At 45.2% G+C, this 22,114-nt stretch overlaps 1 long non-coding RNA gene across 1 annotated transcript in view; it reads left to right on the forward strand.

Moving 5' to 3' along the window:
• Positions 1-22,114, forward strand: part of LOC141581008 (uncharacterized) — a 181,610-nt gene that overhangs the window by 131,369 nt on the left and 28,127 nt on the right. The window lies entirely within an intron of this gene.

Raw genomic sequence — 22,114 nt, forward strand, 5'->3', positions numbered from 1 at the left:
GAAAACCATTCTGGGATCGCTCCCACACGCAATTTAGGCTGCTGAATTTCTATACTATTAGGCACAGTGAAGACAGTGTTACCTGGAAAAATAGAGCAGGCATTACTATTTACTTGCCATGGCCATCACCTTTTAAATCACTGATGTTTCAGCACTCACTGTTTCTATAGATCTCTTTGGCTTTCTTGCTTTGATGATGGATCTCTTCGTAACCTGTTAACCCTGTTAGATCCTTTGTGGAACTCTTAGGGTGTATTATTTCCTTTATCTCTCTCTCTCTCTCTCTCTCTCTCTCTGCCTCTGTTTCTCTCTGTGTGTCCCCTCCTTTCTCTGTCTTCTGACTGTTTCTGTTCATTTGATGGTGGTGTGGTATCTTATTTATCTCTAAGTCCCTGGCAATTAATCTACTGCCAGGCACATATGGAGTATCCAGTGCAATTTGCTTGCTGGTAGATGGACATTTAATGAATGGTCATAAATCCTTAACTGCCTGTGCAATATTCGGAGCTGAGCCCAAGCTCCCCTCTCCCATGCCTATTGCAATGGTCCTGAGTCAAGTCTTACCATGCTTTGCAAGTAGCGCTGAGTAACTTTTTCTTCAACATTTCCCTTGAGGAGATCATAGTTGGGAGAAGAAAGTACAAGGCAAACTGGAATGGGCATTTTCTCTGGCTGCAGCTCCAGCGCCCAATTTAGAGTGAAACTCAGAAGAAAGGATACAGCAGTTCCTTAGGCCCCCAGTAACTCACTAGATCAAATGGGATAAGCCACAGAGGCAAGAAGCTCCCCCACAGCTTCCGCAACAGGTGTCCCCCAGCGTGTACCCTCAGCTGTGGGTCTGAGGTGGACCGAATCACCTCTCCTGGCAGCAGGTTTTTACCGCAACGGCCACCGTCTTTCTCTTCCAGCAGCTTCAGTGCCCAGGCTGTCAACCAGCTGTGGCCGACAGCAGTTGCTCTGTAAACGGCATGAAACTACATCTGTGACCATTTTTAATAGTTTCAAAACAGTACAACTCATATTTTAAAACAATTTTACCTAACAGTTCCTTTGCTGTATAGTCTCAAGAGAATGAATTTGCTTACCTCCTCTCAAAAGCAATTGCATGCTCGCTATGGAGAAAAACTGGAAAGTTACATGCCACGCTGTTTGTTGATATGCCTCAGGAGGTAGGAGGTGAGATGCCAAGGACATGTTCACTGCTGCTGCGTAATACGCGGAGAGAGATTTGTGCTACTCCTCATTCTGCTTTTGTTTCCTCTTGAGAAAAATACGAAGAAGGTAGAAAGGAAGAGAGCGTCACTCTGCGCTTTAGCACCTTCCCGTTGGCTACCTGTTATAATCAGAACACAGTCTAGACTCCTTTTCAGGTCTGCCTCCTGCATGCTTCTTTGACCTCATCTCCTGCAACTGTCTCCTTTGCCTCCTCTCCTCTTCTGGCCTTATTTCTTGGAACAAGCCAAGAGGTCCGAGCCAGCTCGGACTGGCTCATTCTTCACTGCTTTCCAAGTCCAAACTCAGTGACCTTGCGTCATTGCTCAAAATCCTAAGAGTATTTACACCACAGAAATGAGCAGGCACCACAGACAGGGCCCTCAACCCAGCCAGCTGCTAATAAGCATTTCTCCGGGTGCCCAGTGAACATGCCAGCTGCTTTGCTTCTTTGCTTAGCTGTTCTCTCCACCTGAAATAACCTCGTCCTCATTTTTGCAGGCCCAGTTGTTATTATTATTATTTTTTTTTTGCCTTTAGCTCACACGCCCACCTCCTCTGAAAGGCCTTTGCTGACTACACATTCTAGAGGGACCAGTCATTGACTCATGATTACATCAATCATTTTAATTCTCTGGATAGGATTGTCAAATATGATACTAAAAATCTTTGAAACATAATTTCCATATGGTTGTAGTATGCATTTGTCAACCTAAAAAAAGGCAACAGAGAAAACTACCTCCAAATATGCTGAATTTTTTCAGTGATTAGAAAAGGAGTCTGGGTACAGTAGCCCACACCTCTAATCCCAGCCTTTTGAGAGGCCAAAAGAGATTGCTTGAGGCCAAGAGTTTTACACCAGCCTGGACAACACAGCAAGACCCTGTCCCTAAAATATATATATATGTAGATATATATATGTGTATGTATGTATGTGTGTGTGTATATATATGTATGTAGATATATGTGTGTGTCTGTGTATGTGTGTGTGTGTTATATATATATATATATTTCTGGGTATAGTGGTGCATGTCTGTAGTTCTAGCTACTCAGGAGGCCGAGGCAGGAGAATCACTTAAGCTGAGGAGTCTGAGGCTACCTTGAGCTATGATTGCCTGAGCAACAGAGCAAAATCCATCTAAAAAAGAAAAGAAAGAAGAAGATTGTAATCCAGGATGCACTATGGCAAGCCCCCGGTACATCTGCTGAGGGAAAGGTGAAGAGCAGCTTTATTGGCAAAAGGGAGGAGTATATGTACACTGCTTAGAAACAGAGTTCATGGATTCTGGGGGCTCTACGCCCGAGGTGGCATGAATTTGTTGGTAGAGGTGCCGTTCCTGAGTGGGTGTTCTTTGAGAGCGTCTTTTTTTTTTTTTTTTGAGACAGAATTTCGCTCTTGTTACCCAGGCTGGAGTGCAATGGTGTGATCTCGGCTCACTGCAACCTCCACCTCCTGGGTTCAGGCAAGTCTCCTGCCTCAGTCTCCTGAGTAGCTGGGATTACAGGCACGCACCACCATGCCCAACTAATTTTTTGTATTTTTAGTAGAGACGGGGTTTCACCATGTTGACCAGGATGGTCTCAATCTCTTAACCTAGTGATCCACCCGCCTCGGCCTCTCAAAGTGCTGGGATTACAGGCTTGAGCCACTGTGCCCGGCCATGAGAGCGTCTTAACTGAATTGCCACAGTCCTTAAGACTGTCTAGTGATAAGCCTTGTCATAGAAATATGTGCCCACGTGAGAAACATGCATGCCGTGCAGAGCCGGAGACACGTGAAGGGCGTGAGGGATTTCCTGTGGAGTTTTCAGATAGTCCTTGGAACGGTTCTCATCTCAGACAGGCAAGCATACCACCCCCCCACCCCATCTTTTTTTGTGCCTTCCTGGCTCTGTTTTACCCAGACCTGACAAGAGCAATTTTATCCTGGTAGCTGCAACTTCCACATGTCTCTTTATTGTTTTAAACTCATTAGTGAAAAGCCAAGTTCAAAAAAGAAATATGAGGAACTGGGATTTTAATGTCATCAGGGAAAAAATAAACGCAAGATAGAAGTATGAAATTCGATCAAAACTGGTTAATATCAGACAGGACAATAAAATCCCAACCTTGGAAGTTATTGTCATTACTAGACAGAAAATTATTTATTGCACCTTAACAGTTTTAGAAAATCGTAAAATGGCCAGGTGTGGTGGCACATGCCTGTAATCACAGCACTTTGGGAGGCCAAGGCAGGTGGATCACTTGAGGTCAGGAGTTTGAGACTGGCCTGGCCAATGTGGCAAAACCCCATCTCTACTAAAAATAGAAAAATTAGCCAGGCATGGTAGTGCACACGTGTAATCCCAGCTACTTGGGAGACTGAGTCAGCAGAATCGCTTGAACCCTGGAGGCAGAGGTTACAGTGAGCCGAGATAATGCCACTGCACTCCAGCCTGGGCAACAGAGAAAGACTTTATCTCAAAAAATAATACTAATAAATAAATAAATATATTGTAAAATACCTGGGTCCTAATAGATTGTAGGAAGGAAGATTCAGATGTCTCTTATCGATTTCTGGATGATTTATCCTAAGAAAAAGGAAAAAAAAAAACACAGAAGCTAGTGGTAGGTCTTAGTTTTTCTCTATGTTCTTTTATACCTAGCTATCATGTCTATCTCCCAATAAAAAAATACCTTCTGGGCACCTGAATAGCACCTAGAATGTAGCAGGCACTCAATATATTTCTGTTGGTTGAAGGCTGAAGCTAGATATAGTGGGAGGAAGATCCAGGAGGAAAGTTTGCAGTACCAAGGCGCTAGGAAAAAGCTTTGGAAATTGAGGCTGATGTGAAAACTTATTGTGCTGCAGCACCTCTGGCCAGCCAGCTGCATTGGTAGCCTGTGTCACTGTAGACACTACTTTCTCCAGCCCAGAGTCTGGGAAGGAGTGAAAGAGTGGACCCCATCATACTTAACCTCTCTGGATGGTGTTATCCTCAGTCATGAAACAGGGAAGATCATAGTAACTTGAGGTAGAGTTGCTGTAGAGATAATGTATGTAAAATGCTTAGTAGGGCCTGGTGCATAGTAAGTGCTCATTAAGTATTTGATGTGTGCATTTCATAGCATCAATAGCGAACAACCGTGGTAATTCAGTGGAGGAAGGGATGCTGTCCAGCACGTGGCCAAAGAAGCTTCAGGAGGTAGGGCATGGTCTGGGCTGAGAAGTACTGGCAGGCTTCTCACAGCCAGAGCAGCAGGGTTGGGGGAGTTGGGGAGGTGGGGGGAGGGGGGTGTGGAGGGGAAGGAAAGGAATTCTCCATAGAAGAAAGAGCTCGAGTAATGGCACAAAAGGGCAGGCATGGTGAAAGCAGAGGATGACACCACAGAGGGGCTCCCTGACCCTGTCTCAACACTGCCTCTCTAGAGAGGCCAGGCAGTACGCTGGTTAGGGTCGTAGACGTCGGAGCTGGAACTGCCCAGATTTGAACCCCAGTCTGCAAATGGCTAGTTATTTGATGTTGGTGAAATGCCCTCATCTTTCTGCCTGTCAGTTTCTCCAGCCATCACCCTCAGTCACCTTGGGGTCATTCTAAGGAATTGAGTGAGATGTTATGTGTAAAGTGCTAAAGCTGCAGTGATGAGTACTGGGGAAATAGTCATGTTATTTTCTCATCCTGCCCCCAGAAAAGCTCAACTGGACCAGAATATGTGTAAGAGGGTAGTGGGCTTCTCCCCCTTTTCTGTTGATCATATTTCCATTTGTTTCTGAGGAACGTAAGTCAGGCACCTCTTGATTCTCAATTCTTTCACCTGTGTCTACTTGAATTTCCTTTGCTGAAATTGAATCAGATGGGAAAAATACTGTCAGGAAATAAAATGCCTGCTCTGTCTCCACAGGAGATGTTTTGATTTGATTTTGATCAGACAAGATCCCCTGTGTGGTTCTCAGACATTACCTGCCCCCCCACCTACATCCCATATTTTGAGGAAATGAACCAACAACTACAGAAACGATTTGCTGCAGTAACCTGGAAGTCAAAGCAAGAATACTAAGAAGCTGCCAGGAAACCAAGACCCTTCCTGGTGGTCTTCACTCTAGAAGAATGCCATCTGGGCCTGAGGATGACAAGCCCAGCATCCAAAACATGCAACCCTGTGACATTTTTGATATCCGCATTTCCCAGGTGCCTGCTGGAGCCTGGAACCCCTTTCCAAAGCTGAACCCAGGATAAGGACTTGTGTGTAATTCATTCATTGTGGGATCTGATCCCAGAAAACAGGCATCGGGGGACTGAGGAGCACAAAAGAAGAAAGGAGGAAATACTTTTTCTAACAGGGGAGTTATCACATGAATCACTACTGTAGGCAACGGGGGCCTCATGCTTCCATGACCCGCTGAGGAGCTGTATGTGCAGAACGCACCCTGCAAGTCTGTCCAGGGCAGAGGGAGGAGAGCATTGAGCTGCCAGTTCCTGGAGTCCCCCAATTGCTGAGGGTCGTTCCGTGGATGTTAAGGCCCTTCTGAACCCTTGCTGGGATGACCAGCTCATCCTGCTTGACCTAAGACTGTCCTGATTTTCAAACTAAACACCCTGCTGCAACCTGAAAATCCCCTCAATTCTAAAAACACCCAAATGTCTGCTCCCTCTATTCCAGGCCGGCCTGCGTAGGCTCCTGCAGGCTCCACAATGGAGCATCAGAAGGTGGGCTACTTCCAGAGCAGAAGGTGGGAGGAATACAGTGCAGCTGAGATGAGGAGCTGTTGGGCTGCACCCACACAAGCTTGTTGCCACAGCAACAGCTGGACTGAAAAGTGGATCACAATGATGGGAAGCAGGCACAAGAGGTACCCAGGATAGAGCTTTGCGGAAAGAGCCAGGGAGTCCTGCCTGGAGAAACGGTGCAGCCATCACTCATTTGCACAAGGATGAAGGTATAATTGCAGAAGTCAGAGCTTGGACGAGTGGGTGGATACTGTAAGGAAAAAGCATTTTGGCTCCAAATAAGGCAGGATATTTTAAGTGTTTGCATTATTAAAACATCTTAGTTGGACCTTGAAGATCAGTTGTTCCATGTCCCTCTTGCAAAACCTGGGGCATAGAACAGAAACTGGTGTGTCCACGAGAATCCACAGGACAGAAGCAGAAACAGGACTTGAACTTTATGACCTGACGAGCTTTGCAGTCAGGAGACGTGAGAAAAAGAATGAGGCTTCTTCAGCAGGGTGCAAGTTCTCTATTCCTGGACGCATTCCAAAGAGTCTGAACTTCTTGATTTGGTTACCATGGGAAAAGATAAGATTTATGATTGGGGCGGGGGGGGGGGGGCGGCGATCGGGGGAGTAGCCTCAGGTGGCCTTAAGCTGCCGTAACTCAGAATTCTATGGTGCAATGATTCAGCAGAGTGGAGTCTCCAAAAGTGAAACATCAGCAGAATAGCAAGGGGGAAGTACATTAAGAGTTGGAATTAAGTAGTTGAATATTCAAGCACAGCAGGTGGCACAGTCCAATACTGATTGCTTCTACTCTTCCCTGTTGACTGGATCAGTCTGTGCATGAGAAGTCTGAAGCATCAGTGCGTGTATGTGCAGGTTTGTAGATGTGGACATGAATATGTGTGATGCATGCAGATGTAACTGTGTATGTACGCATATGTAAGCACCTGTGTGTGTGTGTGCACGTTTGTGTGTAGAAGAGAACAAAAAGTGCTAAATTGGGTTCCGAAAGATGAATGATTCAAGTTTCATCAAAGAAAAACTAATTCATTTTATGTTGTAAATATTAAAGTCTGAAGGCATTTGCAGTTTAAGCCTAGGCCAAATGCATCCCCACAGACTTTTTCAAAAGATGCAAATAAAGCATGTGTTTCATTTCTGAACGTTCACAATGCAGATTTCAGCCTCGGACCTTGAAATCCCTTTTCTCCCAGTTAGAAAGATAAGATTTTTCTATGCATTGCTCAGCGGTTCTCTTAGAAAGCAACCCTCTGAGGAGCTGTATGCATAAAATATGAAAAACTTGAAGTCTTCCCATGGCCACTGAATAGTGAAAAACCTGGAGTTTTAGGGATTAGAGAAAGAGCAGAGGGGAGCAAGCCAGAGGGCCTCCGGGGCAGAGCTCACTCATTCATTCTTGTGAGTGCTCATTCATTCCTTAAAGAATGATCGCTGTGCCAGATGGTGAGAGCAGAGTGATGTTACCCTGGAGGCCTGTTGCAGAGTTTCTGGAGAAAGGGCTCAGGGCTGGACCTAGGAGTCGTCGGTTTCAAGTTCCAGAATTGCTCCAGGGCTGCATAGCCTTGGTCCCTCTTAGCTTTGTGTAGAACAGAGGACTGATTGCCTGCTTGCCGTTGAGAGTTCCACGCGGTCAGTTTACATGTAAACTATAAAGTGCTCTCATGCCTCACTTCTCTGGGAAAACACATGGGCTTTCGCTATTTGCCATTCCACCCCATGTGATGCCATGTGAGATTCTGTGTTGTTTTTCGTGACTTTGGTCTCTACAAATACTCGAAGTGTTTTGAGGCTCAGGACAGTCTCTTTTTACTTAGCAAGAATCCCGTCTGTGCTCCACTCAACTCATTGACCAGTGGTCCTTATTTAAATACTGACATTTATCTTTTCAACATTTGCATCATCCATTCACTGTTCATGTGTTACTAAGGGGCAAAGTCCCTAAAATTACTGTCATTTTTTAAGAAATGGAATATTTACTAACATCTCCATCTTCTGTAAAACCAGCCATAAAAGGCAAAGCGAAGTTTTTCATGAAATCTGAATGCTTCAGACTTTCAGAGGAGTCATACTTTTCTTGCAGCAATTCCACAGGCCGAGGTCCCTCCACAATGGGAATACAGTTGATGACCTTTTGAGAGGCCTTTGTGAGACAGTAAGGCTCTGTGGACTTTTTGGCACAAAGAGGGGCTTTAGTGATTATTTTCTTTATAAGCCTCTTTACTATTTTAGGAAATTATACTGACTTAGAGCTAATTAATTGTATTGTTTTTATTTTCCTGTGTCTGTTTTTCAGTAATGTCTCAAAGCTCTGTTTGACTTTATTTACTATCAACACTAATTTCACCATCACCTTGGTAAGATCCAAAGAAACTGGGTTGGGAGTTTACCGCCTTGGTTCCGAATCCAGAACAAAGTGATTTAGAGGCAGTCATGGAATTGTAATGACAAGCCCTTAGACAGTCTGTTTGGTCGGTCATCCAGGGACACAGCTCCATGTTGCGAATGTCTGTGTGCATGTTACATGAAGAGGGGAGAGAGAGCGAGAGAGCTGGAGGGCCTTGGGCAGTTTGACAAGTCTTATGTTTTGTGATGGTCCCCAAACCAATTGCATTAGGAAAATGTAATTGGTCATCCTCACCATCCTTCTATTTCAATCTGTAGCGACTCCCTGCATCACCTCTCACATTCCCCAACTCACCACGCCCCTCACCTCTGCCCTCCCTTGCCTGCTCCCACCCTTCACTTCCTCCTCCTCCCCTCACCTCCTCATGGCATCCCTCACTTCCTGTACACTGTAGCTCTTGGCTCTGGGGAAGCTCACTTGAAGCTTAAGGATGGAGCATCTACTGAGTCCTGTATTTTACTTAATACGAAAAAGAAAGCATTGTTAAATGTGAACATGCTCATATTAAAAAAGCTACTTCATTTGCACTTGTAAGAACTACATTTTCTCAATTATTTGGTATAAGACGATGTTCTTTAAACCTTGAGTTCTTTTTCTTGCTTCTCTGCCTTTTTCTTGGTGCCAGGAATCCTGTCTGCTCATGTCCCTTCTTCTGCTAACAGTTCACCCTCAAGACTCAGCGTGGGTGTCACTTACTTCTGGAACCTCCCCGATTTCAGTGGTTGAATCAGTGCCCCATAGTTTATGGCCCGTTGCTTTATCACTGTGGTGAATGACATTTGACACCATCGTATTTTGGTGTATGTCTCTTTTCTGTTTGCTGCTAAAGAGTCCAAAACTGTGTTCTTTCCCTGTGTCCTGTCGTCAGCACAGGCCAGTCCTGCCATGGAGAGTCGAGCAATGCTCCTTGGATGGAAATGAATGTAGCATTCTTAAATACAGAATTTTGATGGGTTCAAATTCACAAAATAAGAATGCTATTTATCTTCTCACAATAAGAGAATTACAGACCCTGATTTCCTGGGGAGGCCTCTGCTAACAGCACTGTGGTTCTGTCGCCAACAAAGATGCAGGTTTCCTTTATTCTCACACGCAGCCTCACAGGAACTTGACAGTTTTGTCACGGCTCACAGCTCTATGATTCCAAGATCCTCTCTCTTGCCTTGTGATTTTCTCTCTAAGCCTACAGAATATGACAAGAGGGACAACAGCCAGCAGAAAGCTGCTTGTAGAAAGAGACACAGCAGGAAAACAATTCATTCTTCCTCCTCCGGTTTGTTCAACTCCAGTCCTTGATTCACGTGTGAGGGCTTCTGGAAAGTCATGGGGTGGCCACTGCTGTGTCTGCTGGGATAGCTTTTTCCAGCTTTGATTTCACATCTAAGGTCAGGTGGTGCACATTGGTAATGGCCCCAGCTGGATCAGAGCCTCTGGGAAAGCGGTGGCTTTGGGTGTTCTCTCCCTAGCCTGGGAAATGGGCACTGCCTTTACATCCCAGCAAGGATAGCCATGTCTTATTCTGGGTTCTCCTGGAAGCCATCCCTGAGGCCAGAATGTGAGTGCAAGTGATTTATTTGGGAAGTGAACCCAGGAAGCACAGATAGGGGCATGTGGAAGTGAGGCATGGAGGGGAAGACAGCGGCAGAAGGTGAGTAACCACCTGGTCATCCAGGGGCCACTGGAGTTAGGCATGCTGGGAACTCGGGGAACTTACACTCGGGGTTACCCATGAATGAATGAGGGAGCTGGGACACACATCATTAGCTTCTGTCGGCCGTTGGCCAAGAGTCACTCCTGGAGAGCTGAATTCTCTGGCATTTCTGGCCTGCCACATCTATGGGCAGAATGGTTCCAGGGGCAGAAGTAGGGGGCCGCAGGAAAAGAAGTTCAGTCGGCCTGATGGACCTCCGGTCAGCAGAAATGCAAATGCCAGGAACTAAGAGGGCGCAAGTGGGGCCCCCGCAGCAGACAGAGTGCCACAGTGAGCTTCCAGAACCCAGCTGACATGCTCATCCTGGGCGACCCCTATCCCCTGGTGGGAGGGCGGGCCGAAGTGCTTTCTGAAAGGGCTGTAACTTCCAGGCCCTGATGCAATTCCTACAAATGGCTCATTTTAATCCTAATCATCAGACGGTCAGAGTTAATTGAACAAGGCATTCAAGTGTTCTTGAAAAGCACTTGATAATCTAGTTTGTGTTTGGGCAGAACTGACATTGGGACTTAAAATGTCACGTAGCTCATTGGTTGGTTTGATTGATCTGTGCCACTCCAGTTTTCTAAAGAGTAATTTGATAAACGGGTTCTTATGAAAGCTCTGTGATGAAATACAACTGGATTTGGGCTGGGCACGGTGGCTCATGCCTGTACTTTGGGAGGCCGAGGCAGGTGGATCACTAGGTCAGGAGATCGAGACCATCCTGGTCAACATGGTGAAACCCCGTCTCTATTAAAAATACAAAACATTAGCTGGGCATGGTGGCACATGCCTGTAATCCCAGCTATTCAGGAGGCTGAGGCAGGAGAATTTCCCGAACCCAGGAGGCGGAGGTTGCAGTAAGCTGAGACCACGCCATTGCACTCCAGCCTGGGTAACAAGAGCGAAACTCCATCTCAAAAAAAAAAAAAAAGAAATACAACTGGATTCTGCAGAACAGCAACACACATCTCACGGCAGTGACCCAGCTTCAACATGGAAGGATTGGAAATTTTGTAGGAGCCAGAGGAGATCGGAAGCTGACCAGTCTGCTCTGTTTAAAGCACTTTCTCTGCATATAGACAGTTTTCACTGGAGTAATAGTACGAATGTATCAGGAATGCTAACAGAAGAGGTTTAGTGCTGTGTTTCCCTTGCATATTCCTTTGCATCTTCCTGTTCTTGAGGAGTTTTTGAGAGCATAACATACGTGTTCAGTATTGTAAAAGCTAACCAGGAAGAGAGGCACAGGCACACCGCTGCTTATGCACTTGCTGAACTTTTGGGACCAGAATTAATGAACACTTGAGGCTAACTAAAAGAAAAAAATCAGGCCAGGTGTGGTAGCCACACCTGTAATCCCAGCACTTTGGGAGGAGGATCACTTGAGGTCAGGAGTCTGAGATTAGCCTGGACAACGTAGCAAGGCTCTGTCTCTACAAATAATAATAATAATAATAATAATAATAATAATAATAATAATTAGCTGGGCATGATGGTGCATGCCTGTAGTCCTAGCTATTTAGAAGGCTGAGGGGAGGATCACTTCAACCCATAAGGTTGATGCTGCACTGAGCTATGACCATGTTCCTGTACTCAGCCTAGGTTCAAGTGATTCTCCTGCCTCAGTCTCCTGAGTAGCTGGGAATGCAGTCACCCACCACTATGTCCAGCTTTGCGAATTTAATCATCAGATTTCCTTCACTGTCATTATTTTTCACTTTGTCAGTAATTTTTTTTTTTTAAGGCATCTGCCTCCCCGTGTGGCCAGAGCAGCTATAATCTCATTTAGCAAAGATGCTGAAGAGGACCCACTGTTATCAGCCACAGCCCTCCCGCTGTGCATGCAATTTTTAGACTTATTCATCCTGTATATTTTATTCTCTCTGTATACATATATTTAACCTTTTTTTTTTTTTTTTTTAGGATTTCACATATAAGTGAGACTATGCAGTATTTGTCTTCCTGTGTCTGACTGATTTCACTTTTAATAATGTCCTCCAAGCCTATCTGTGTTGTGGCAAGTAGCAAGATCTCCGTCTTTTATTTTTATTTTTATTTTTGAGATAGAGTCTCACTCTGTCGCCCAAGCTGGAATGCAGTGGCACTATCTCAGTGCACTGCCTCCACCTCTGGGATCAAGCAATTCTCCTGCCTCAGCCTCCCGAGTAGCAGGGATTACACGCACCCGCCACCATCCCTGGCTAATTTTTGTGTTTTTAGTAGAGACACGGTTTCACCACATTGGTTAGGCTGATCTCAAACTCCTGACCTCATGATTCACCCGCCTCGGTCTCCCAAAATGCTGGGATTTCAGGTGTGAGCCACTGCACCTAGCCAGGTCTCCATCTTTTTTGAGGCTGAGTAACATTTTGTTTTGTATACACACCATGATTTTCTTACTGATTTGTCCACTAATAGACCCCTAGTGCGTGTTCGAACCTTGGCTGCTGTGAAGTGCTACAGCGTCCATGGTAGTGCAGATGCTTTGATGAGGTGGTGATTTCCTCTCCTTTCAGTGTGTACTTGGGAGAGTGCCTGCTGGGTCTGATGGTAGTGCTATTCTTAATTTTTTTTTGGAGCCTTCATACTGCTTTTCATAGTTGCTTCGCCAATGCACACTCCTGTCAGCATTGTACAAGGGTTCCTTTTCTCCACACCTCACCAGCACTGTGTATGATTGTGTTTTTTTTCTGTTTTCCTTTCTTTTTTTTTTTTTTTTGAGACAGAGTCTTGCTCTGTCGCCCAAACCGGAATGCAATGGTACGATCTGGGCTCACTGCAACCTTCCCTTCCTGGGTTTAAGCGATTCTCCTGCCTCAGCCTCCCAAGTAGCTGGGATTACAAGCGTGCACTACCACATCTGGCTAATTTTTTGTATTTTTAGTAGAAACAAGGTTTTACCATGTTAGCCAGGCTGGTCTGAAATTTCTTACCTCAGGTGGTCCACCTGTCTCAGCCTCCCGAAGTGCTGGGATCACAGGTGTGAGCCATTGCACTGGCCCGTTGGTTTTTTTTGTTTTTTGTTTTTTTAATTATAGTCACCCTGATAGGCAGGAGGTGTTTTCTCGTAGTGGTTTTGATTTGCTTTTTCCTAATGATGTTGGTCATTTTTGTTTTCTTCTTTGGAGAAATGCCTATTCAAGTCCTTTGAACATTTGTTAATTGGGTTATATGTTTTCTTGCTATTGAGTTGTATGAGGTTTTTGTTTATTTGTTGAGATGGAGTCTCACTCTGTCACCTGGGCTGGAGTACAGTGGTGCAATCTCAGCTCACTGCAACCTCCACCTCCCGGGTTCAAGTGATTCTCCTGCCTCAGTCTCCTGAGTAGCTGGGATTACAGTCACCCACCACTATGTCCAGCTAATTTTTTGTATTTTTAGTAGAGACAGGGTTTCACCATGTTGACCAGGTTGGTCTCAAACTCCTGACCTCATGATCCGCCCACCTTGGCCTCCCCAAGTGTTTGGGATTACAGGCGTGTCTGGCCAAGTTGTATGAATTTTTAACAAATCTTGCATATGAACCTCTGATCTGATATTTTGCAGGTATGTTTCTCCCTATCTGCAGGCTGCCTTTTGATTTCATCCATTGTTTCCTTTTCTGTGAATCATCACTTTCTCGTAGCTTTTCCTGACAACCTTTCCAAAGCCAACCATAGAGAATTTCTTTTCTTTTCTTTTTTTTTTTTTTTTTTTTTGCCTTTGTATTCAGAGGTGACTGAAACACACACACAGCTCAATGCAGGTCTGGCCATGCCTGATTTCAAGTTGAGTTTTCCACGCGCACCAGCCACGCTTTCAGCCCTGAGTTTGGCAAGTTGGGGTCTCATGGGAGAAGATGTATTCAGAAGCCTTGCTTTTCAGGAAACCAAACCAACATCTTCCCTTTACCAAGAACACATTGGCTTTCTCATAAGCCCCATGGCTGACTGCCCCCCGCGTCACACTTGGAAATGGGGCACTAAGTGTTCTGCTTTTTAAATAAAGCTGAGAAAGACAAGAAAGAAAGAAGGCTAGGAATGGGTCTTTTTTTTTTTTTTTTTTTTTTTTTTTTGAGATGATCTCAGTCTGTCTCGGTCTGGGGAGCAGTGGCGCTATCACAGCTTACTGCAGACTTGACCTCCCCGGCTCCAGCAATTTTTCTGCCTCAGCCTCCTGAGAAGCTGGAACCAGCAGTGCACTCCACTACAACTGGCTAATTTTTTGTAGAGATGGGGGTCTCACTTTGTTGTCCAAGCAAGTCTCAAACTCCTGGTCTCAAGCGATTCTCTCTCCTCAGCCTCCCAAAGCGCTGAAATTACAGGCATGAGCCACTGCTCTTGGCTGGGTCTCGAGTGAACTAACGGGGTCTTCCAAAATAGGTATAAGCTATGTTTTCTAAATGAAGAAACCAAGGCTCAGAAAGATAAAGCAGTTTGCCTGTTGTCATACAACTAGTAATAAAGGGAGCGGATTTTAGCATGACTCTGACTTGAGTGCCTGGCCTATGGCCCGGTTCTTCTCATTCTAGACATTTGCTGCCTGACCCCCTCCTCCCAGATGATTGCTTTGGCCCAGTGTATCATGGGAAGATCTTGATTAAATACTGTGCCTCGTTAGATGTGTTCATATTTGGATAAAATAATGTACTATATCTTGGAATTCCCACCATACTGTGTCTTTGTATTTCTTCTTCCCTGCCTCCCTTCCTCCCCTTCTTCTTTCCTTCAAGTAATTATTGAATACCTGCTATGTGCCAAGCATTGAGCTTCCCCATTCTGCCTGAGCACTTCAAAAGCTTTCTGAATAAATAACTATTTTTTTGTCTGACATTATTCTTCTGCCTTTAGTAAGGAACAATGGGTTCGTTTGAAGTACAGGCCATTCTTCTCATTCCTAAGCCTCTGTTCTGAGAGCATCAATGTGGCACTTTTAAAAATTTTAAAAAGAAAGAAGCAGGCCCTTTTTGTGATATTAAACCTCTTAAATGACAAACCTGTAATTTGTAGGGGGAAAGTGGTTCCCTGAATGCATCTTTTATCTTTGAATTCCAAATTACAAAGTTCTCACTAAAATTGGTTTCTGCCCAGGAGAAGATAACGTCAGTCAAGAAGCTTGCTTTCTGATCAACACAGCTCTTCCACCAACAGTGTGTGCGGCCGGCCGCAGCACTGCCGAGCGGGAGGATAGAGAATTTGAGGCAATTTTCACTTCTTATGGGGGTTCTCAGTGAACATTCCAAAGAGAGGAGACAGTGGTGGGCTGTGGAGGTAATTAAAATACGATTTTATTTCCAGCAGGGTTGCAAGGGCACATGGTGGGGAACATGCAGGTGTTTGCGGTGGTAATAACCAAGGGGCCCAGCTTGCTTTGCTAAGGCATTTAGTGAACCAGACCTGCCAGTCACCAGGACAAAAGCATTGCCTTATACAAGAAGATAATGTAGATTGACTAAAATTAAAACCATTAAGACGGCTGATAAGCCTGGACCAATACTGAATCTCTTAGTTTTCCTAATTTTTACTCATAGAAGTCATGCAATCGATGTCGTAGGGTTTTTGTAATGGAGATGGATGGACTGAGTCTATTCTGAGTCTCTTGTGAGCATTTGGAAAGAATCCCAACCCTGCACTTCCCATCATCCTCCCGCCACCCTCCCTCTACCCCGGGAAGGGTCCTTCTTTGTTCTGTCTCTGCCCTATTCTAAAACAGCTCCTCCCATCAGCACTGCTTCAAGTGTGTTTCCAAGTCTTTCCAGGCCTCTTCTATAGTGGCAGATGTGGGTGAGGGTGTATTTGGTTAAGGCAACAGCACACCATCTTAATTTGCTTTAAGCAAAAGTGAGAATTCATGAGAAAAAACCCATGAACCTGTTGCTTTTGTTAAACCCATAGGCATCCAGGCCTCATGAGAACCTGGAATCAGGGCCTGGAAATCAGGACAACTCTCGAACATTTTTAGTTTTCTGGTTCCCCTTGCAATCTCTCTGTCTCTCTCTCTCAGCATTAGGTACCTGCATGGCGTTGATCTAGCCCTTCCTACAAAGAGTAGTTAATAACATAAACATCTCCTTACCTTCCTTCAGAGAGATCGAATTCTCTTGAGAAGAGAGAGACAAGAAAGAAAGAAATTAAGCCATCCGATGTTGTGGTGCCTGTCAGGAGGGAGTCAGCAGTGGCTCTCGGGGATGACAAAGGTCTGTATCTGCAGAGGGAGGACGGCAGGGAAGGCCTCTCTACGGAGCTGACATTTGATCTGAGATCTGACAAGGAGAAGGAGCGGGAGTGACACGGTCAGATTTATGTTTTAGACAGATGACTCTGGCAGCAGGAAAATAAGGGGTCTGTCTTTCCCAGAATCTCAGAAAACAAAGCTCTCACTAAGTCCACTTGCCAGTAAGGAGAGGATCTGGAAAGGTTCGGTTATCAAGGTCGCCTCATCATCACCAGTCAGCCTGGATTTATTTGCATCTTAAGCAATCAGAATCAGCTCTTACATATGTAGTATTTTTAGAGTTTTTAATGCATTTTTACCTTCAGTCGCATATTTATCCTCAAAGTACTTATTCAAGGCGTGCAGAGAAGGAACTGTCTCCATTTTGCGGAAGAGGACACAGACACCAAAAGGGAGCATGTTATTTACCCCAGCTAGCGGGCTTAGGAGCAGCCTCCTCCCACTGGACTGTTAGAGCAGGTACTTAGGCAGACGGGAACAGGGCTAGAGAGCCCCCCAGGAATGTCGGGCGACCACCACGTGAGGGTCAGGTGGTTGTCACACTGTCTTTCTCTAAAATAATAATTGGTTGCAGCCAGCACCAAGGAAAGACAGTCTCCCAATAGAAAAACCTAAAACTGACGGTAGGTAGCTTCTTGATGAGATCTCAGGAGCTGGCGAGTGGGCTCAAGTATGTGCATTAAGAAGCAAAATAGCAGAGTTTAACTGGTCTGTGACCTGATTCTAATAACACTAGGTTGGTAAAGGAAAAGCACCTCAAGTGAGCTTGTGCACAGCTCTGGAAAACACACCGTGCATGCGGCCCCTCCCAAGAGCTAGCAGGCCCCTGCCCATGCAGACAGCTCACCCCAAAGGAAGAAGCAGAAGAGGAGAGATGCAGTTCCCTGGAAGCATGCCAGCATGTAAAACCCCGAGTCAAAGATCAAACCGTGCTCTTGAATCTCTCAAGTTACCCACTTGGCCCTCTTCCAAGTGTACTTTACTTCCTTTCGTTCCTGCTCTAAAACTTTTTTTCTTTTTAGTAGACAGGGTCTCACTATGTTGTTCAAGCTGGTTTCAAACTCCTGAGCTGAAGCAATCCTCTTACTTTGGCCTCCCAAAATATTGGGATTACAGGTGTGAGCCACCGCACTTGGCACCTGCCTTAAAACTTTTTATTTTTATTTTTATTTTTATTTAAAGACGTGGTTTCACCATGTTGGTCAGGCTGGTCTTGAACTCCCAAGCTCAGGTGATCCGCCCGCCTTGGCCTCCAAAGTGCTTGGATTACAGGCGTGAGCCACCACGCCCGGCCAAAACTTTTTAATAAGCTTTGGCTCCTGCTCTAAAACTTGCTTCAGTCCCTCTGCCTTGTGCCCCTTGGTCAAACTCTTTAAGGAGGCAAGAACTGAGTTGCCTCAGATCATACGGATTTGCTGCTGCAAATCTTAATCAGGACTGTCCAATGGCACCTTGCATGTGATGGTGCTGATGTAGGGAAAATCATGAATTAGGTTGGAGAAAAAAGAGGGCCCTATAAACATTGAAAGGAGTCTGTGAGAGGGGAATCCAGCCACTAGGAGGGGGAAGTTGGTAGCATATATTAAAATAACTGTACACTCCATGAGCTAGCGATTTTACTTGTAGATATCCACTTTCAGAAGACACTGAGCAGTACCTTAGGGAGAAGGTGTGAACACAGCTCTCCATCACAGCATTATGTGGAACCTAGAAAAACTGAAAACAAGCTAAATGTTTATTAATAGTAAAATAGCTAAGGATTTAATGCTGAATAAATAATGACAAAATTACTGTGGAGTACTACGTACAAGTTGACAAGAATAGAGAAGCTGGGCAGGGTGGCTCACACCCATAATCTCAGTGCTTTCAGAGGCCGAGGTGGTAGGATTGCATGAGGCCAGGAGTTTGAGACCAGCCTGAGTAACATAGCAAGATGAGACCCTTGTCTCTATAAAAAATAATTTTAAAAAGTTAGCCAGGTGTGATGATGCTCACCTGCAGTCCCAGCTATTCTGGAGGCTGAGGTGGAAGAATCGCCAGAGCCCAGGAGTTCAAAGCTGCTGTGAGCTATGATCACACCACTGCCCTCCAGCCTGGGTGACAGAGCAAGACTCCATTTCTAAAAATTAAAGAAAAACATACATACTTGTAAGATAGAATGTAATGTATAGGGAAAAAAAAGAAAGCTTTAGAACCGAAATGATGATACAACGTCATACATGTAAAACAAAACCAAGAAAAAATTAAACAATATGTGTGTATGTAAATGCATAGAAAAGTCTGGAAGGCACATGCACTAATTTGTTAAGAATGGTTATTTCTGAAACAGGTGAGGTCCTGGTCTGAAGAGCAGGTGGTCAAAGGGTGCTTTTACTGAGTGTTTGCTATTACTTTTAAAATGAATGTTTTACATTCCTGAGCAATGACGAAGTACAGTTTCCTTTAGAAACAGGTGGCAGCTAGCCAAGCTGGACTTTTATTCCGTGCAGCCTGCAAGGGCTGTGGCATGGCCTCCATTGTGAAATTCTTATGGGAGTTTTGTGGAGCCTCTCTCATTCCCGGCCCATCCTTCCTCTAATCTGGCTCAAGGGCCATCCAGCTGTACTAAAGAGGATCAGGAACAATCTTGTAATTGTCTTGATTTTAGCAAAAGTCAAGTGTGATTCGGCAGGTGGAGGGCACTTGACTTTTCCAGAGTGCTGTTCACAGGGGTTCTGGGTTCGCTGCCTGTGCTCTCAGAAGGATGAGCAGGGGCCGTCACGCCCCAAGGCGTCTGAAGAGCTCTTTGCAGGCTGTGAGCTGGGGAAAACCAACACACGGCCAGGCCTCTGGTGCAACTCATGGCAGGTCATTGAGAATGGATCTTGGATTCTCATCCTGCCTTTGGGCCGTCAGCTTGTTCTTCTCTCCACCTGCATCGCTCTCGCAGCTGCTTTCTGCTTAGCTACCCAATGTCCGGGGCTCTGGTCAGTGGGCTTGGTCATTGATTTGAAAAAATATCTACACTTTTTGATAGTAGAGAATCTTGGCTGTTTTGGGCACTGATGTATTTTAAACACTTATTGTCATGCCTGGCACAAATATTTACTCAGTAAATATTTGTTGAACGAAAGAAGGTAATATTAAGTTTCTACTGTGTATTAGGACTGTGCAGTGGGGTGCAGTAATGGTCAGTTCAGACACATTCCCCACCCTGGTGGGATTCAGTAGTGACTGAGGGAGGAAGGCAACCAGCTCATCAAGGGTGGGAGGAGAAAGGCTGCCTAAGGAAGTGACACTTACTATGAATACTGAAGGATGAGAAGAATCAGTTTTAAGACAAGCAGGGAAGAGGGGGACAGATGGCAAAAGATGAAGTTGGGGGATGGGCAGAGATGGCTCCTGCGGCCCTGGCATCTTGGATTTGGGATGTTGAAAACAGAGTACAATGTGCCTGTCCTATGAGAGATCCCAAAAGAGAATGTTGTGATTAAGTGCTGTGTTTGATTTTGCCACTGTCTTAGTCTACTTGGGCTGCTATTATGAAATGCCACAGACTGGGTGACTTGCAAACCACAGGCAGTGCTGGGGGCGGGAAGCTGGAAAGTTCAAGGTCAAGGGACCGGCAGATTTGGTGTCTGTGAGGGCTCCTTCCTGGTTCACAGATGGCGGCTTCTTGCTGTGTCCGCACGTGGCAGAACAGGATGAGGGAGTTCTCCCAGGGGTCTCTTCTCTAAGGCACTGATCCCAATCATAAGGGCTCTGCCCCCATGACTTAATCACCTCTCAAAGATTCCACCTCCTGCTTTTGTTACAGTAGGGATTAGGTTTTGACATGATTTTTTGGGGAGACAGAAACAGTCTACAGCAAGCATTTTTAGACACAATCTACTCTTGTCTAATTTATTTCAACCCACAGTGATGTCTCTAGTTTTCAATATTGTTGTATTCTCAATCACATTGTGTTACTTGTCTGCCCAGCAGATTCTTCTGTGGTGACCTTCATGCTCCACCCCTCCATGTGACTTTGGTGAACTTGTCCATTAGGAGGGGTCCAGGAATCAGAAAAACCAACCAGAGTGCCATAGCCTTGCCCAGTGATTAGTGTGTGCAGGAGGACCCAGAGAGCCAAGCAGCATTGATGTAGGAGCTGACGGAGACACAATAGAGAGAAGGGCTCTATATTTCCTCCCCCATCTCACTATCTCCCAGCTGGGACCTGCAAGCGCTTTTTTTTGCTTCTCCTCCTTCCTGGCTGCTTCCTTCTGAGAGACCTTCAAGCCTAGGAAGCTTCTCTGCTGGGGGAGGGGGGAACAGCAGTGTCTTGATGACATTATTTGCATCTCTGGATCCAGCCGTGCCTGAAACTTGAAGTTGATCCACTGGACATACAGGAACACGATTTGTTCCTCTAATCTATTCTGTATATCTTAGTCCTGTCTCTGTAGATAGATGGGTAAGTAGCACTTGATAGACAACGTCCACTTTGAAAACTGTGTTTATGTTTTTGTTGTTGTGAGACAGGGTCTGTCACCCAGGCTGGAGTGTAGTGGCATCGTCATTGCTCACTGCAGCCTCGACCTCCCAAGCTCAAGCAATCCTCCCACCTCAGCCTCCTGAGTAGCTGGAACCACAGGCATGTGTACCAACCTACCTGGCTAATTTTTGTGTATTTTGTATAGAGAGGGGTTTGCCATGTTGTCCAGGAGTTAAAATTTTTTTTCCTTAATTGCAGTTCCTGGTACACTCCCTAGCATACAGCAGGTGCTCAATAAGTGCCAATCTAGTTACTACACATAGAACCTAAGTTGCTAAGTTTACTAACAGTATGATGAATCATTTCAGTCCTAAGTTAATCAGTGTGTTGTGAGCAATTCAAACAATAGGTTCGTATTTCAACATCAGTGAGACTCCATGAGCTAAAAATTGCTCCTTGGGTTGAGTGATTTGTTTGAAGGAGCATTTTTTCCGCCTCCAGGTAGTAGGATGAAAGTGGAGAAACAGACATGGAATAAAGCATTTGAGGGAAAGCAGACTGTGGGACCTCTGCTTGGCACCACGCCACGTCAGGTATTTTATTTTCCCAGCTTTTTCTGTCTTGGGGACACACGTGTGTTTCAGTATCTTTAATCTACTGGATAGCATGTGTATTAATCCATTTACATACTGCTCTAAAGAACTGTCTGAGACTGCGTAATTTATAAGGGAAAGAGGTTTAATTGACTTAGCATTTACCATGGCTGGGGAGACCTCAGGAAACTGACAATCATGGCGGAAGGGGAAGGGGAAGCAGGCATCTTCACCAGGTGGCAGGGAGGAGAAGAGCTCCTTATAAAAAGCCATCAGATCTCATAAAAACTCACTCACTATCATGAGAACGGAAGCCATCCTTGTGATTCAGTTATCTCTACCTGGTCCCATCCTTGACACATGGGGATTATTAGAATTCAGGGTGAGATTTGGGTGAGGTCGCAGCCAAGCCATATCAGCATATGTTTTGGGGCAGGTGAAATGGATCACACCATTTCCGTTTAGTGATGTGCTCCATGCCCTGCGAGCTGTGCTGTGAGCCTCTCCCTCTCCCCTCACTGGCCTGGCTGCAGCTCTGCCAGCGTCACTGGCTGTCACTCCGCAGCCTTTTGTTGGATATATTTGCTTATTAGCCTCCTTGATTATTGATGTTGATTTGATTTTTTTTTTTTCATTGTGCATGCAAATCAAATGGTTAGAATAAATCTAAGCAAATATTTTTTTCTATATCCTGGAAAGACACATTGAATGCAATCGTGTTTAGGAAGTACATGGGAAGTTCAGAGGCAGTGGATTTTAAATCTCACCATCCTCACTAAGCCATCTGCTTGTAGGTGAAAGCTAGGTCACCATTTGAAAT

The sequence above is a fragment of the Saimiri boliviensis genome, chromosome 14, assembly GCF_048565385.1.
Source record: "Saimiri boliviensis isolate mSaiBol1 chromosome 14, mSaiBol1.pri, whole genome shotgun sequence".
In the NCBI taxonomy this organism is placed as follows: domain Eukaryota; kingdom Metazoa; phylum Chordata; class Mammalia; order Primates; family Cebidae; genus Saimiri; species Saimiri boliviensis.